Raw genomic sequence first — 17,705 nt, 5'->3', positions numbered from 1 at the left:
TTTAACTGAGAAGTATATCAATATGTTCACTTCACGTTCACAAACAACGCAAGTCTACTGCACCCAGTCCTTGGAGAGAAAATATATTTATTTAAGTGCTGCCTTGCCTTTGTTAATCTACACAGTAGTTTTACAAGGTATTGTTAAGAATAGGAAGTTTACCAATGGGCTTGGAGTGAAAACATAGTTTCAAGTTTTGCAGAAACACTTGAAAGTGCATTGAAATCTGTCCTACCCTTTTGTCATTTTAAAGCAATACTTTTCTATACTGTAACCAAATTCTTGCTTAAGATATTATTTGGTTGCTTCTATTCCCTTAAGTTAAATACAGGTGAAATATTTTTACAACTTCCCCATCTGTGAAAGGAATAAAATGGTAGGCACCTACTTTGCCTTATTTTTTTTTCTGCTTGGGCCGTTTTCCCAGCAAAGGTAGCTAATAAAGCTGCAACCTTGACAAGCTTAGGGTGCGGACCTGGGAGGAGAAGGGACAAGACTTGTGTTTTGGACACCAACAGAGTGCAGCAACCAAGGAATTTTTACTTTGGGAAGAGAAGATGGTGCAAAAGAGAAGTAAAGAAGCATAGCGCCCAGGGGTGGGATGGCTGACCCCTCCTCTCCCCACCCCTCCCCTTCCCCCTCCCCTCCACTCCTCCCCTCCCCTCCCAGGAGTCTTTATGTGGCCCATTCATCATGCCAGGTCAGTGCAGGGCCTGCGCAGAGCATGAAGAGGGAGAAAAATGCGCCTACTGGAAGTACCAGAAGTCCAGAAAAAGGACCGTTTCTGGCCTCTGGAGGGCCTCCAGAGCCCAGGGCACACTGTTTTCGCTCTCCTGTAGGCTCAAGGAAAACCTCCAGAGCCTGGAGAGTGTGAAAATGCCCCCCTCCAGCTGTGATGCAGCCGACTAGGCCACACTCCCATGGCCACGCTCACCCAGCAACCGGGCAGAGAACTGGTTGCTAAAAATTTTCAATCCCACCCCTGATAGCATCCGAGCAAGACAAAACACATATCACTGTTGTCTTTTTTTACAAAATAAAACATCTCAACCCTCATAAGGAGATGTAAAAAAACCCAACTGTCCAGGGTCCAGTGCTTTTGCATCTTTCTTTAGTCTTGGTCATTCTAAGTGGGAAAAGTTTAAAAAAGGCTTCTGCCGACAGAAACATATAACAGTCATCTCAGACATTAGATCTCAAAGTCCTTTGACATTAAAAATGCCTCTGTTATAGTTAAAGTAGCTTGGGTAGAAAAGAAATGTTGTTTATTATGAATGTATTCCAGAAGAGATAGGATTTGACTTAAGGAGATTGTTTCATACACTATCCAGATAATGCAGAGGCCAAGTTGTCATTTCAACAGATTTGGAGTGGTGGCCAAGAATTACAAAATAAAATAGATAAATAAAACCCTACTATAATTAACTGCAGTGGGCTCTGCATATTGCTAGGGGAACTTGATACCAAGTAAGGGTCTTAAAAAGTTGAATTCCCATGGACTTAAACACAAAATTGTGAGGATGGACTATTATTTAATTGGTTAGTTCTGCATTTTTAAAATATTTAGTTAATGGTCCATTATTGCAGAAAATCTGAGAAACGCTGTGCTAGACCATTCTTGTTTTAACTGGGCACAATAACCATCTGTTTCAGCCAGATTGGAGCTGTTTTTATTGCTTTTAATTTGTAATTACTTCACATTTTGTCCTACTAATGTTGCTTATGTAAGTTTTTCTTAAACTCTAAGTGCAATTATTGTTTTGGTGGTGTGTTTCTAATTATTGCTGAATAGTTTTTTTTAAAAAGCAGATTATAATATCAAAAAGTAGAATACTGATATTTTTATTTAATAACAATATATTAAAACCATGTGTATGTTTAAAATAAATTAAGCCATGTTCTCTTTTACCAAGAAGTAGGCTTAGTTGAAAATCTTTTATTTTCTCTAGACATTTCTTATCCCAAATGAAATGAATAATCAATCTAAAACATTGCCCTGATTTTTAAAAAAAAATGCATTGTAGACTTCCATGATAATTTCTCAATAATTTTTTCCATTGCTCCCAAAGTTGTCCTCTCAGGACAGGAGTTTTGAATGCATACGTTTCTTTCTTTTTTATTTCTTTCTTTACGTTTTATTTCTTTTTTAAAGTCTTCCTTCACTGAAGACAATGGGGAAAACTGGCTTGCTCAGTTCAAACTAGTGGAAGCCCCTGCTCCCTGGAATAGGGGGTGGTTGGAATATGGAGAATGGTAGAATTTGGAAGGTGATGATTTTGTAATAATGCATAAACTTTGGATACCCAAAGCCCCAGGTTTCATTTGTGATTTCCTCTTGGAAGATCCTTGTATAGAACTATCATCAATCAGTGTAAACCACACTTAGTTATATAGGACAGGACAGGACAGGACAGGACAGGATAGAATAACAGAGTTGGAAGACACCTTGGATGTCTTCTAGTCCTATCTCTGCTTAGGCAGGAAACCCTACACCAAATGGTTGTCCAATTTCTTCTTAAAAACTTCAGTGTTGAAGCATTCACAACTTCTGGAGGCAACTTATTCCACTGATTAATTGTTCTAACTGTCAGGAAATTTCTTCTTAATTCTAGGTTGCTTCTCTCCTTGATTAGTTTCCACCCATTGCTTCTTGTCTTGCCCTCAGGTGCTTTGGAGAATAACTTGACTCCCTCTTCTTTGTGGCAACCCCTGAGATATTGGAACACTGCTGTCATGTCACCCCTAGTCCTTCTTTTTATTAAACTAGACATATCTAATTCCAGCAACCGTTCTTTATAAGTTTTAGCCTCCAGTCCCCCAATTATCTTTGTAGTTCTTCTCTGTACTCTTTCTAGAATCTCAACATTTTTTTTATTCCGTGAATGTACATGAATTAATGACAAAACAACTTCCTGTGTTTCTACAGCAGGACCTTTATTCTGTTTTGTCCTTGCATCAGAAGTGCTTAATTGACCCATTACAGTTAGTGCAACACTTTTCCTATGTGAAAGTTACCTATTCTGAAAGCGTCATTGACCTGGAACTGTCTTCCTCCAATCAGCTGGGGGTACATGATTTTGCCTTGTATTTAAACAGGATGTGTTAATGATTCAACAGTCACTAATGCGGAAATGATACAACCTCCTTTTGGCAGGGCTTGCCTATTGCAGTATTGCTTCCTTCCAGTAAGGAAGCTCATTTCTTTGTAAACACAATTTATTTTTTTAGATAGAAACTAGAATGGGAAAGTTTGACTCCCTCTATGAGGCATAATTTAGCACAGTAAAGTAGTTAGCACAAAGAGATCTAGCATCTACTATATATTTAGGCTTGGAAAGTCTCCTCTCTGAAATAAACTGAAGTGAGGTAAGGTAAAATAAGATAAGATATGAAAGGCAGAATCTCTATGGGGATTCTCAATCATCCAAGTCATGGTTGCTCAAAGGTGCTTTTCAAAGGCAACTGGATTTTCTTGGTTTTTTTTCTTTGAAAACATTTTGCTTCTCATCCAAGAGGCTTCTTCAGTTCTGAAGCATCTTTGGGTGTGAGAGGCAGTTTGGTATAGTGACTAAGGCACCAGAAACCAGGAAACTCAATTGTAGTCCCACCTTAGGCACAAAGCCAGTTGCGAGATCTTGGGTAATCTATCTCTCTTAGTTGTAGGAAGAAGGCAATGGGAAACCAATTCTGAAATCCTGCCAAGAAAGTTGCAGGAACCAGCCCAGGCAATCACAGCTCAGACATGAGAAGTAGGGGTTCTTAGTTCAAGCTCTTAGTTCACCAGTTGATCTGACAAATATGTTTCTGAGCCTGTCCACAAGGCTGAACCCAACTCTTGTTCGCATAGCAATGGATTGTTGTGATCCTGGGCAAAGGAATATTTTGAGGCATTGATAAGGATCAATCAATCGAATATTTATTCAGTCATCAGCATTACTGACTAGGATGTAAACTAGGAGTTGAGAGTATTTTTCTATTTTCTATATTATATAATTTTTGGGAGTTGTGAAAGAAGAAATCACAGAATTCTTAGCCAGCAAGGACCTTGAGGGAGTAAGGGAAGTAGGGATTCATGCATTTGAAGGGTATTTGTGTTAGAAAAGGCTGCCTTAAAATTATTTTCAAAACACCAGACAGTTTTGTTCTTCATAAAATAATAAAATGGTCTAGACTTCCAATTCAGTGTTTAACCTTGCCTCTCTAGACAACAGCTCCTTCCGGAGGTTCAAGAGTATCTTTTTTCTGTTATTCTATTTTTCTAACTTTTTCTTCTTTCTTGTTGACTCTAATAACTTTTCATAAAATGTTATATTAGTTCTACCAGCTACACACATTTTGTCTTTGGAATAGTGCCAGAGCTGCAGTAAGAAACAATCTCTTCCAGTATAATATTTAAAGTATAATAGTCATTTATGTTCTCAGAGAATTTAATCTGCAGATGTGCTTAGAGGAGCAATACTAACAAATAATGGATTACAGTTAAATATATACAGGAAAACAAATCTTTAGAATGAATGGAATTGAATATTTCATCTTAATCAAAAGTGTTAAACCATCCAATGAAAAACAAGCAAGTAAATTCTTGTTTGGTAACTCTTCCTTCTCTCCTTTCCCTCCCCTCCCTTGCTTTTAAAAAGCATATATATCTTTATCTTTCAGATAAAACATACCCCAAATATACTTTATCTGAAAGCAGATGAAAAGTTTTAAAAGAGGCACCATGGCACAGGTGGTGGATTTGGAGAAGTTGGGGAAGTTGCATGTTGATATGTGAAATAAGATACAAATCCTACCTGTGATCTATTAGATCAGGGGTGTCAAACTCACATCATCATGTCGTCACCATGTGACATATCATGTGGGAGTGGCCAGTGTGTGATGCATCCAGCCCATGACCTGCGAGTTTAACACCCCTGTATTAGATGAATTATAGTAAATTTAAAAAACGTTGGTGAGGGAAAATAGAGAAATTTTTTAAAAAACAATTTCTTCTTGGAATTACTGGGTTAATTTCATTAAAGATTGGTTAAAACTTAATTTCTCTGCTGCTTTAAATAAAGAATAATTCCAACAATTAGTTTGTAGTTACCATATACAATTGAAAACATTAGACTAGAATAGCATATATTCCACATCTTGAAGAAAATTGTTAATATTACCAATCATGGATTGTAGTTCATGTGTAATTCCAACAAAGACCAGCCATCTTCTGTTATTATTTCAGAGTGGCACCCACTTGAAACTTAAAATGCAGCTGTTACCGACTAAAGTTCAATTACTTAGACTGCATTTTTGTTTCCTTAGCAGAATAATTTTAAGTGAACACAGTGTGTCTGGGTACATGATAAAGTAGAAATAATAGCACATTGGAAGATCTGAAATATCATTTGCCTGCAAGCAAGAGCTGGGGGGACCATCAAATAAAGAAAGTAATATAAAATGAAGAAGCTGAAGTGCCCTGGGACTTTAGAATTCAAACAGACAGATACCTGCTGCATAACTCGCCAGACTTCTCAATCGTCGACAAGAAAGACAAAAAAGTCTGAATAGTGGACGTGGTATTACCTGGGGACAGCAGAACAGAAGAGAAGGAACTGGAGAAGATAACAATATTCAAAGACCTGTAAATAGAAATACAACTGTGGCAAATGAAAGCAAAGGCAGGACCAATAGTAACAGGTGCCTTGGCTGCAATTGTAAAACAAATGGAACACCATTTGAACAACGTCATTGACAAATTCACCATCAGTCAATTGCAAAAGGTTGCTTTACTTGGAACAGCTTCTATCCCATGATATACATATCTGTAACATCATCACATACCCACATCTGCCTATCCCAGGTCCTTGGGAAAAACTTGATAGGCAGACAAAAGCACCAAATCCAGTCTGAATATCTAGCTGACTGAGGGATGAACCTTAGTGATAATAGTGATGATGAAATTACTAATAAAACTAAATGCAAGCAGCTCCCAAAACATCTGCCAATGTTATATTGGACAGGTTTAAAAACCATATTTGCTCAATTATCTATTGAGATAATTGTTCTTATCTCAATAGACTTTCCATTATTGAATCATTAAAAACCATTAATTGAATTTTAAAAAATCTGGCCTATAGGTAACTTCAGGTAACTCCCCAGGATCTCTTTTATTGGTTAGAACTCCACAAATCTTTCTGTTTTTATTTTGTGGGTCTTTTTAAAGGACTTATAAAGGTTTATGCACCCAATTCCTCTTTTAGCCCACCAACCCTCTTCCACAGAAATATCCTAGTAGTCAAGATGGTATCCACAGCCGCCATTTTGTCTTTTGGGGATTGTTCCTGTGGATTCCCCTGCTCCTTCACATTTGTTTTGTTTTTAATTATTTTTGGAGTGTAGCAATCAAAATCTAACAGAGATCATGCTGGATTCCTCCCATTGTTTTGTTTTGTTTTTTTACTTCAGGAAAGCTGTAGAGACTTGGAATGAAATATTATAGGAGAAAGAAACAGAATAATAATAATAATAAGAAGTGACTTTATTATTTATTTATTTAACAGATTTATGTGCAACCATCTTAACGAACAAGTTGTATAAACTAATAATAAAAATAAAGGATTCACAGAATTGGAAGAACTGCAAAGATCTATCCATGGCAAAGGAATTGAAGAGTTGCCAGAAGTAGCTCAACTGTAATGGCAAATCAGGTGGGGTTGATAGTAGAGGAAGCCAACATAGCTATTGAATCATTTCATTCCCAAACTAGGCATCCTCTCTGCTTTGTCCTCAGAAGGAACAAAGCCCTTTAACTAAAAATTAAAAGCAACAGAAACTGGAACAAAGAATATCTATCTAGAACAGCAAAAAACAACAGGATAAAATTGTCTGAATAGAGACTTGTTCCAAAGAAAAAGCTAGCATGTAATAACAGATGCCAATATTGTAAGAAACATTCAATTGCAATTATAACAACAGCAACAAATCAACAACAACAACACCCAAACAGTGCACCAACATGACATAAGAGGTTGGAAAATAAGGTCAGATCAGATGCAAGCAAGCTGGAACAGATGAAAGAAAGGAAGCTGAATAATACCCAATCAAGAAATATCACACCTAGAAACAAAGAAGGACTGGAATGAAGCAGCAAATAACAGCTTATAGCCAAGAAGATCAGCAGATGTGAAGTTATGGATCAGAAACTTTTTTGCCACTTTATCTATAAAGAAACTGCAACAAACCAGCCAATACCTTAACAGAAAATGTTAGAAGAGACCTTCTAGTCCAACCCACTGTTGAGACAGAGAACCGTATTCCATTTCAGACAAATGATTGTCCAATCTTTTCTTACAAAACTCCAGTGTTTGACACCCACAATTTCTGGAGGCAAGTTGATCCACTAATTAATTGTTCTAATTGTCAGGAAATTTCTCCTTATTTCTTGATTAGTTTCCATCCCTTGTTTCTTGTCCTGCCTTAAGGTGCTTTGGAGAATAGGTTGACCCACTCTTCTTTGTGGTAGCTCCTCAAATATTGGAATACTGCTATCATGCCACCCCTAGTCCTTCTTTGCATTAAACTGGATATAACAATTCCTGCAACTGTTTTTCATATGTTTTAGCCTTCAGTCCCCCAATTATCTTTGTAGTTCTTCTCTGCACTCTTTATAGAATCTCAACATCTTTTTTATATTAAAATGACCAAAAGTGTATGCAACATTCCAACTGTTGTCTTATCAAGGCATTATACAGTGGCACTACATTCTTGATTCTAAATCTGTATTAATGTAACCTAGGACTGTGCTGACATTTTTGGTGGCTGAAGCACACTACTGGCTCATATTTAAGTGATTGTCCACTAGGACTCCCAAATCTCTCTTGCAGTTACGACTATTGAGCCAAGTACCACCTGACAAAGGAAAGAAATAGTGCAGTTCTGGGACAATCAAAACAAATATCATAAGAATGCAGCTTGGATGAAGGAGAAGAAATTTTTTTGAAAGGAAATACCTTGAAATGATTATGGAGAAAAGGGCAAGGAAGATCAAGCAAATATGAACTACATGTTTTTTGGGGTGAAGCATCTTCCGAACAATTTAGCAATATATTCAAAGAGGTGGAATTGAAGACTGACTAACATCTTATAAAATGTATCTGACAATGAAAGATCCAAAAAGGTGCAGCACCAGGCAACTACAGGCCAATTACCTGCACACTAACAACTTTCAAAATGGTAACTGGTGTTGTAATTGATGCAGTCCAAACAGCATCCAGTTGAAAATAAGCTCTTTCCACCTGAGCAAAGCAGTAGAGGGGAAAATAGCAGAAGGACAAAAGATCAGCTCCTAACTGACAAAATGATTTTGGAAAACTGCAAGAAAAGGAAGACCAATTTGAATGTAGCTTGGATTGATTACAAAAAGGTGTTCAACTCCCTGCCACATGATGAGCTAATCAAGTACTTAGAAATAAGAAAAGTCAATAGAAACATCATACACTTTATACAAAGACAGAATGGAAGACACAGTTGCTAGTCAAATCTGATAGACAGGGAGAGGTTAATATCAAAAGAGAAATTTTTAACAGGAAACACATAATTGCTATTCATTTGTCATTGCATTCATTTGTCTGTCATCAATCCTGAATAAGTTGGGGCATGGCTATCAAACATCAAAAACATGTATCAGACTACCCCACCTCTACATGGATGATCTGAAGCCGTATGTAAAAACATCATCTGAAATAGTATCGTTGCTCAATCCTGTCTGAATATAGAGCCAAGATATTGCAATGGAGTTTGGACTGGACAAATGTGCCACATTTGCCTCAACAGGGGAAAAATAATAGAACCGAAGGAATCAAGATGTTCTATGGCAATAACAACAAGTGTCTAGATGAAGGAGATCACTATAAATATCTGGGCATCCTTCAAGACAACAACACCAAGTACACTGAAGTCAAGAAGAAGGTTAGAAGTGAGTATATCAAGTAAGTGAAGGTCTTAAAGTCGAAGTAGAGGAAATACCATCAAGGAAATTAACACTTGGACAATTCCAGTCATTAGATACATAGCCTGAACAGCAGACCGGATTCAAGCTGAACTAAAACCTTTAAATAGGAAGGATGGAAAAATCATGATGATGAACCTCATGCAGTGATGTTGACAGATTCTACTTACCAAGGAAAATTGGTGGGTGTAGAATGTTTCAAGTACACATAGAGTTGAAGAAGAAAAAAGAATATTGGAAGAGTATCTGAAGGACAGTGAAGATGATCCACTGAAGCTAGTACATCATGAAAGCTTATTGAATGCCCCAGAAACCAAAATGGTTTACAGGAAAGAATATAAAGGAGATATGGCAAGGCAACCCACTACATAGTCAGTAAATTAAAAAACTAGGAGACAGAACAAATAACAAGAAGACATGGGAATAGCTAAAAGCAGGAAAATTGAACAAAAAGGCAGATGGGCAAATTTAGGCTGGAAAAGACCAAGCCTTAAGAACAAATTCACGTAAAGCCGGAATTGAGAAGGCAAACAGCAAATTTAATCTCTGCAAAGAAGCTGAAGAAACAGTGGATTATCAATTAGCTGTTGCAAGAAAACTATATAAACTGCAAATAATGGCAATCAAAATCACAATCAATCAATTGCAAAAGGAAGCTTTAGTTGGAACGTACATCCTGCAATGATCCCTTTAACACAAACGATACACTTAACACCACTAAACAACAACATCTGTCTATCCCAGTTCCTTGTGAAGATGATAAAAATACAAAATCCAATCTAAACCTTTGACTGTCTGTATGACTAACAATAATGCACCAAGAAAATCTGCAAAAGCACTTTAAAATAATAGAAATTGAGAGAATCTCAACTCATCAATTGCCAAAAGGTTTATTACTTGGACTAGCACATGTATTGTGAGAATCTTACAGAGACACTTGCTGAGATGGGTGGCTATAAAAATCAAATAAATAAAAACATAAATAAAAATATCTTTAACTATTGTAGATGTTTGGAAAGGATCTATGGGAAGTCAAAAGTAGCAATTCCAGTTAGAACTATTGGTAGATTGTATAACTAACAACATACAACAACAACAACAACAACAATACAATATAAACAAATGAAAGCACTAATTTAAAATGATTAAGGCACCTCACCAAGTGAAACAAAGTCATTGCTATCAGTTCCCTGTAGCATCCTGAACTCAGTGCCCAAGAGAAAGGCCAGGTCATGAAACCAGCAGGATTAGGACCATCTAATCTCATGGAGGATGCTGTTCCACAAGACAGGCTTCATAGCAGAAATGGCACACATCCTAGGTCCCATTAGATGACATTGTTTCAATAAACACATAAGAAATGAAGGACACAACCTGGCACCTCCTTGGTGTGTTAGGCTGCAACAGTCCTTCCAGCCTAACCCCAAAGCACCAGGATGAAAAGACTTTAAGATTCAAATTATAGTCTTTTTTACTAGGAAGTAAGCTCTGTTGAACTGCATAGGATTTTATTTCTGAGGAAACATGTTCAATCTTGGTCTGTAAAACGTTCAGTACTCTCACTGCCAAACAAATGTTAGCAATGTTGGAAAATATTTGGAAAATGTCACTGATGTGGAAAAGGGGCCAACAGAAGCAAGTAGGAAGGAAGTCAGGGTGAAATAAAAGCGAGGTATAGCAACACAGCTGTGCTGTACATGAGTAAAATTTTAATCCATGGAAAAAAGTATATACCAGGCAATAAAATAAAATAATTATGGCTTCATCTGAGTGAATCTGTCCCCTCCTCTAGAATATTCTGAGTACAATTTCGTATGCCTATTAAACATTTTGGCAGTAATTGGGGTTTTGGTATTAGTAGGAGGTCAGTCATTTTGCTGAAGTAATTGTTGCAACTGTTAGAGCTTAACATGACAAAGGAAGCAACAATCCGATCTGGACTCTAAACCTTTGTGAGGAAAGAAAAGAAAAAAAAAAAGAAGCAATTTAGCCAATCATGTAAAGAGCTCAAAGGATTCTGGAAGAAGGCAAGAGAGATGGTATTAAAAGTGTTTGGCAAGGCATGTCATCCAAGAGGAAAGGTTAAGATAACTTGGCGTCCCTTGCCAAGTTCAGTAGAAGAACGGACGGGGCCCACGAGAACAGGAAGCATAAAGGAATGTCATAAAGAGGACAAGGATCAATTATTCTCATTAGTCAATGAGGGTGGAACAAGTATAATTGGACTGAGAAGAAAGGGAAGTTTTAGGTTAAATATTCAGCAGGGCTGTACTAGGCCTGTTCAACAAAGAGGTAAATTGCCAGAAGCTGTTGTATAACTGCCTGAGCCAGAATTACGCAGAGCAGAACCCACATTTTCAGGAATTGTTATAAAATAATTAAACCAATCCTGTCACTGAGGGTGTAAGTGAGTGAGGTCTGTTCTAATACCAGTAGCTCTGAAGGTCTAAATAAAGCAGATTCTCGAGAGGATAAAAAAGTTGTTTAAGTTAGGCTTGGTGTCAAAAAGCTGTAATGCTATTTTTTCCAAAATTAATTATGCTCTTCATCCTAATGTGGATAGTTCTAAAAATGATTTTCTTACCCAGGTGTTGTGCTTATAAATTTAACACAATATAATTATTGTTTTAAGTTGTTCTATCTTATTCTAGATAGAATTTGGAATAAAGGGATCAAGGTTGTAAAACAGAAATTAAAGGGAAAGGGAACATAGATTTGTGCTTGATTATGACTCATTTCTGACTGAAGTGTCCTGTAACATTCTGACACCCAAATTAGAAATTTTAACTTATGCTGCATGACAGTATAGTACGCACATAAAAGTTATGTAAGGATAAATTAAATAATTAGTAGTGTGGTCCTTCAATTATATTTTGAATAGTGTCTAATAGAAAAATTCTCCTGAAGCTTTTCTCATTTAATTTGAAAAGAAAGTTGCTGTTAAATTTGTTTAAAGAAGACAATTTCACAGAAATTCTCAAGAAAGGAGTATGGTACACTTGGGCTAACTTAGTGAGGGAGATGTAGCCAAGAGATATGTGAATGCTTCACTATATAAATCTCTTTCCAGTAGTATGAAATTTTTCTGGCAACATAATTTATGTTGAAGGAGAACATTATGAGAGATTTTTTCCTGTTTGTAATGCAATCCTACTGTTGCTAACTATCAAATAATTTATCCTCCTTCTGAAGAAATCGAAATAAGCCACTATGGTGTTTCTGTACCCTGAAATTTTGGGAAGAACTTTGAAAGGTCAGCCAAATTGTGTTCCCTTGTTTTCCCTAATTTGAAGGTTCAGATAATTATAATTTGCTTGTGATTAGCCCTTTATTTCTGATTTTGTATTATTATTGGTTTTCTTTCAATCTTTGTGATTAAATTTGTTCACTGGAATGGGGTAAAAATAAACATCTGTTTAAAGAATTTCAAGTACAGAATTATAATTGGTTCAAGAATTCAAGTTATTAACAAGTTGAAGTACATGTGTATGTTAAAATTAGCAGACAATATGAAATACAGAGGATGTATGGTTTATTTAAATCTAGCACATCTATATTTTTTTGAGAATTTCCAGTAGAGAATTTTAAAAAAGAAAAAAAATACCCAAACCAGCTATTGTTACTTCTAATAAAGAATTCTTCAGAATTAAAGGGAAAACAATGCTAAAATCAACAAGGATTTGCTGAAACACAACCCACACACCAGAAAACAACATCCTTAAAAGAAAACAACAGAAAACAAAGATGGTATGTAGTGCTTTACTACTAGTTATGCACATTACCGGCAGCTATTCATTGGAAGAAAACCCTGAGAAATAAAGAGTCAAATGGAACAGCATGAAATAAAGCAAATGGCAAAATACTAAACCAAAACAGGTTTGTTAAAAGATGAACAAAAGTTGCATTAGGATTTGGTTTCCACTTGATTTGGCAGCTTGACAGAAAGATACATCAACAGTGCTTGCCTTGATAAACCTGAAAAGCCAAAGACTTCCATCATTGAGAAGCCTTCTCAAAGTTTCTACACACTAAGAACCTCTGGATTTTTCTTCTTCTCATGGCTAAAAAGAGTTTCTGTACTTTTTCTGGGCAATAGAATGTATTCTTGGTGGAAAGCAGTGTGATTCCTTTTGCATAAACCTAAATATGTTTTGCTCATGCTAGGATATTTTGGAGCTAAATCATAATTTAGTTCATAATTCAATGCAAGAAGTCCTATATGTTACTTTCATTTTTTTCATACTTCAATGCAAGAAGTCCTATATGTTACTTTCATTTTTTCACACTTCAATGCAAGAAGTCCTATATGTTACTTTATTTTTTTATGCTAGTAATATATAATCCTACAAAGGAGATGATTATCCTGAAATCAGAGTCTGAAACTAATAAAATTATGACTGATAAGTCTAGATGATGTGGTAACATTTTAATTTGAGGCTTTATGGACCACACTTACAGGCAGTTGATTATATCAGGTCTTGGTAGTTTTGTCCCCACTCTTTAATATAAAAGTTGAGTCATCAATAGTAGGATTCACATTTTTTTACTATCGGTTCTGTGGGCCTGGTTTTGTGGGCATGGCAGGGGAAGAATACTGCAAAATCCCATTCCCTTCCCACTCCTGGGGGAAGGTTACTGCAAATTCTCATTCCCCTCCCCACCCCACTAACCTGCTTTCCAGATCCATTCTCCTGTTCAGGGCAACAAAAGAAGATCAGCTGGGAGGAGACAGTGGCACTACAGCCTATGTGCCAGTTCTCTGAACTACTCAAAATTTCCACTACCGGTTCTCCAGAACCTGTCAGAGCTGGCTGAATACCACCTCTGCTAGTCATCCAAAGAGTTCTGCAAGTCTTGGTGTAATCAAACATTTTGCCCAGTGTTTCTTGGAAGTTCATTTTCCCTTTGTTTATATTACATTTAAGCATTACTAGGTTTTAAACCTTCAGTGACATCATCAAAAAGACCAGGCAGTTCTCATTACCTTGCCAAAACTGAGCTTGTTGTCTGCAATGGTCTATCCAAACATATTTGGCCCACCACAAGGAAGCTTATTCCATCTGTCAGATAGGAAGCTACTGGTTGTGGAGATTGGCACCATCTGTCAAGTTCAAAAGAACAGTATAAATGATGGGAAATATGGAATTATAAGAAAAATGTGAATTAAAAGCAACCCTAAGTACTCCTGAACTCCTGCCTGTCTTTGCGGTTGCCACTCCTTGTATCATCCCTAAGGGCTAAACAAATGTGATCCTGATTGCATGGATGCAATTTGTGGGTAGACTGCAGCTGTCACTTATATGTTCACAGCCCTACTAGTTGGCCCTCAGAAAAATAGAATGCTGTAGTTATAAATTACAACACAGAAATGAAATACTTTTGTTTAGCATTCCAAACTAAAATTTATAACTGTGTTGAATAAGGAGAAAGAACATGCAAAAGGAAAGAAAAAGATGAGAGAGGTGGACACATGTTCCAAAAAAATATTACAATAATTTTGAGCAATATGACTGGATGTTATAGAATATAGACTGATTAAATAAAAATACATTTTCACCAAAAGTTTTTTTTATTTCATTCCATTTATATTGTTGTTCACTTGCCAAGCAACTCTGGGTTTTTTAACAAAACTAAAACCAACTGAAGGAGTACAAATAATAAAAGTTCAGAAAAGAAAAAAAAGTGACCATAAGGAAATACATATATGCACTGGCAAGACCATATGGAAAGAGAGAGAGAGAGAAACAGAAGAAACCAGATATCAAAGAGCATATTTTAAAATGTGCTTTAAGGAAAGAAGGGGAAGAAGCGGCAGATATCAGAAAATCAGGGGGAATAGGATTAAAAAAATTAATGAGATATAGTAAAGAGGAAGGTATTGGCAAAGGAAAGATGATAACTGACAACACAAATTAAAAAGAAGAAGGAGAAAATATTTAAAAGTACAAAGAAGTTGCTTAAAGTGGATCTGTAAAGAAATAGATGTCACTGAATGTTGTAAAACAAAGGGTACAAAACCAAATGTAGAACCCAGTAAGTAAAGCTTTTAGCAATATTTAAAATTGAAAAATGGCAAGTTGTTGCAATACATGTGGTTTTGATTAATAGTGCAAAAGAGTGATTAAAAAAAACCTCATTAGATCTGGTGCCTGAAGCTATACGCGAAGGAGAGAAAATCAAACTCTCAGGTTAGCTAAGGAGATTTTTCAGCAGCTGATGGGAAAGCTGTAGGAGGTGTAATTAATAGTAGCTGTCTTTTTCAACTTTAAAATATGCTCACACTTCCCTTGGCAGCTGCTTGTGAATATTGTTCCAAAATGGTATGCTGAAGCTTTTTCTTTGCATTGCATGTATATTCCAACTTTGCTTGTAAAGCTCAAGATAACATGTTGAAGAACCACTCTAACAAACAAGATTTGGTTGTTTAGGTTTAGCATATCATGTCCTTTCAGCCCCATACCATAGAAAGACAATTTTGCACAGGACTGGGAAGTTTCCAACCTGCAACTCAATCTACCTTGTGGACTTTCCACTTTCCTATCTGGTCTGTAAGCTCATTGAAAACCCAATTCTTCTATCTAAGCAACCCACCCTTTGTCTCTACTGCCTTTTGCTAAGTGATGACCATACAAGGTTCATCTGATCTAAATTCATCAATTTAGTTCAGATACGTCTCTAGAGGCTAGTCATGACAGAACTTACAACACAAGCATTTGGAAGGGGGGGCACTGAAAACAACTTGTCCTCATTCCAGTTGAGCAACTGCTAGCAGATTTTTTTTCCAGCATGGGCCATTTAGGGACAAGATGAGGAAAGAGAGAATGACACTAAGAAGAAGAAAGAAAAAAACCCCTTTTCTTCTTAAATAAGATTCTGGAAGATTGTTCAGCATGCATTCATATTTTTATTTAAAGGTAGTTCTCATTCCCCTTATCCCTTTCCAATTTTCCCATCTCTATTCCCATTAGAGGAAGCAAAGAAAGTGCAAAGTGACAGAAATTCTATTTATCTTACAGTAGCCTGACAGTTAATAGAAGGAAACTGATAAAAGACACTAGTTAGACACATCTGCCACAAAACAGCCTACAGGCTAAAAAAATGCATTGCTAAAAATCTTTTATTTCATCTTATTATTTAAATAATCTTTTTATTTCATCTTATTATTTTAGTTCACTGATTTAAATAATGAGTGCAAAAGGAGCAAATTTTATGCACATTTACTCTGAACAGAACCTGAGCAAAAACTGTGAAGGATTTGTAAGTTTGGCATTGGTTACTATTTAAATGGAAGAGGTACTCCACCCCCATATTTCAATGGACAAAGTTCAAGTGAGGTGACTACTTCAGAATGAAGCATGCCACACTTGTGCCAGTCACTCAGGTTTTCTGTATCCTGCGATTGACAGGCAGTAGAATCACATCCGGTATCTATCAGGAGTGTCAAATTGTACAGAGAAGAGCAGGTTCGAACAAAAAGAGGTTAGCTAAAGGACAGGATGATGGCAACCAATGAAAAATAGGCTAATCAAGCAATTTGCATGCTATTATTTTGCATAATTCTGATTGCCAAGGAAAAAGATATATAGGATTAAAATTACACTTCCTGCTTTGGGGGAAAATCTGTTCTTTGTGTCTTTGACTTCTGAATGTCTATTGCAGTGACGTTGCGGTGAAGTTTACAGTTAGTGAAGCAAGAGCGTGGCGGCGGCGAGAAGCAGCGTCCCCACATCTGTCAACGACAGAGGTGTCTTGCATTTATGTCCACCATAGACGCGAGAAACCTCTATCAGACACAGTGGTGGGGACGGAGGAGGCGGGGGGCGAGGCAGCAGCCAGCGAAGAAAGGGGAGAGGAGGAGGAGGAAAGAGAGAGGGGAGCAGGATGGGGCTCCCAGTGGGGGGGAGAGGAGAAAGGGAAGGGGGGCACAGCAGGCAAAAGAAAGAAAGTGCTAGAATAATGGCACACATGAATGGCTTTGATGGACATTCACTTTGGTATGTAATGGAGGCACCACACTGCTGCTTAGTATCAGGCAAAATAATTCCAAGAGCCAATGCGAATATTTCCCTCTTCTGCTTTTCAATAAGTGATGTTCAGTGAAAGATTGCCTTTGAAAGGAAAAGTTTCACATTCATTTTGACTAGTAGCTAGACATTGTCCCATCCATTCACCTAGGCTTCCAGGTTCAGCAGAGCACCAAATTTCAAGGAAAAGAAGGCACTCTTGGAGTTTGGGGTGGGGCACCAACTGCATGGTTAGCTTAGGGCAGTGGTTCCCAAACTTGGCAACTTTAAGACTTGTGGACTTCAACTCCCAGAATTCTCCAGCCAGCTCTGCACAAGTCTTAAAGTTGCCAAGTTTGGGAACCACTGGCTTAGGGCAACAGCTGCTCATAGTTAGTGTAGGACCACCCTTGCTAGCAGCCATTGCACAAATGACTCATCTGTGATCTATTTCACCTCATATCCTTCCATTCTATACCAAACTAGCCATTGGCCTTTGAAAGATTTCATGGAAATTGATTTGATCAATGAATCATGCATTGTGTGAAGATGGAGGCTTTCTGTCTGCTTTGAAACGCTTTCAGTTTTATTGATATGTAATGTTTTGTTATATGCAGATTATTTTATCTTAAACCAATGGTTATTTAAGATAATTTATAATTTATAATTTACAGCTAAAATGTTAAAAACAATGTATGTATTTACATTTTTTT

At 36.9% G+C, this 17,705-nt stretch overlaps 1 long non-coding RNA gene across 3 annotated transcripts in view; it reads right to left on the bottom strand.

Moving 5' to 3' along the window:
• The window catches only part of LOC116520204, a 111,811-nt gene that overhangs the window by 52,859 nt on the left and 41,247 nt on the right, over positions 1-17,705 (bottom strand). For all 3 annotated transcript variants that reach the window (XR_004256731.1, XR_004256732.1, XR_004256729.1), the window contains exon 2: positions 13,974-14,090. This is a non-coding gene — a long non-coding RNA (uncharacterized LOC116520204). The remainder of the gene's footprint in view (positions 1-13,973; positions 14,091-17,705) is intronic.

The sequence above is a fragment of the Thamnophis elegans genome, chromosome 1 (assembly GCF_009769535.1).
Source record: "Thamnophis elegans isolate rThaEle1 chromosome 1, rThaEle1.pri, whole genome shotgun sequence".
Taxonomy (NCBI): domain Eukaryota; kingdom Metazoa; phylum Chordata; class Lepidosauria; order Squamata; family Colubridae; genus Thamnophis; species Thamnophis elegans.
Note: the sequence above shows the minus strand (reverse complement) of the source record. Positions and strands in the feature narration are given on the sequence as shown.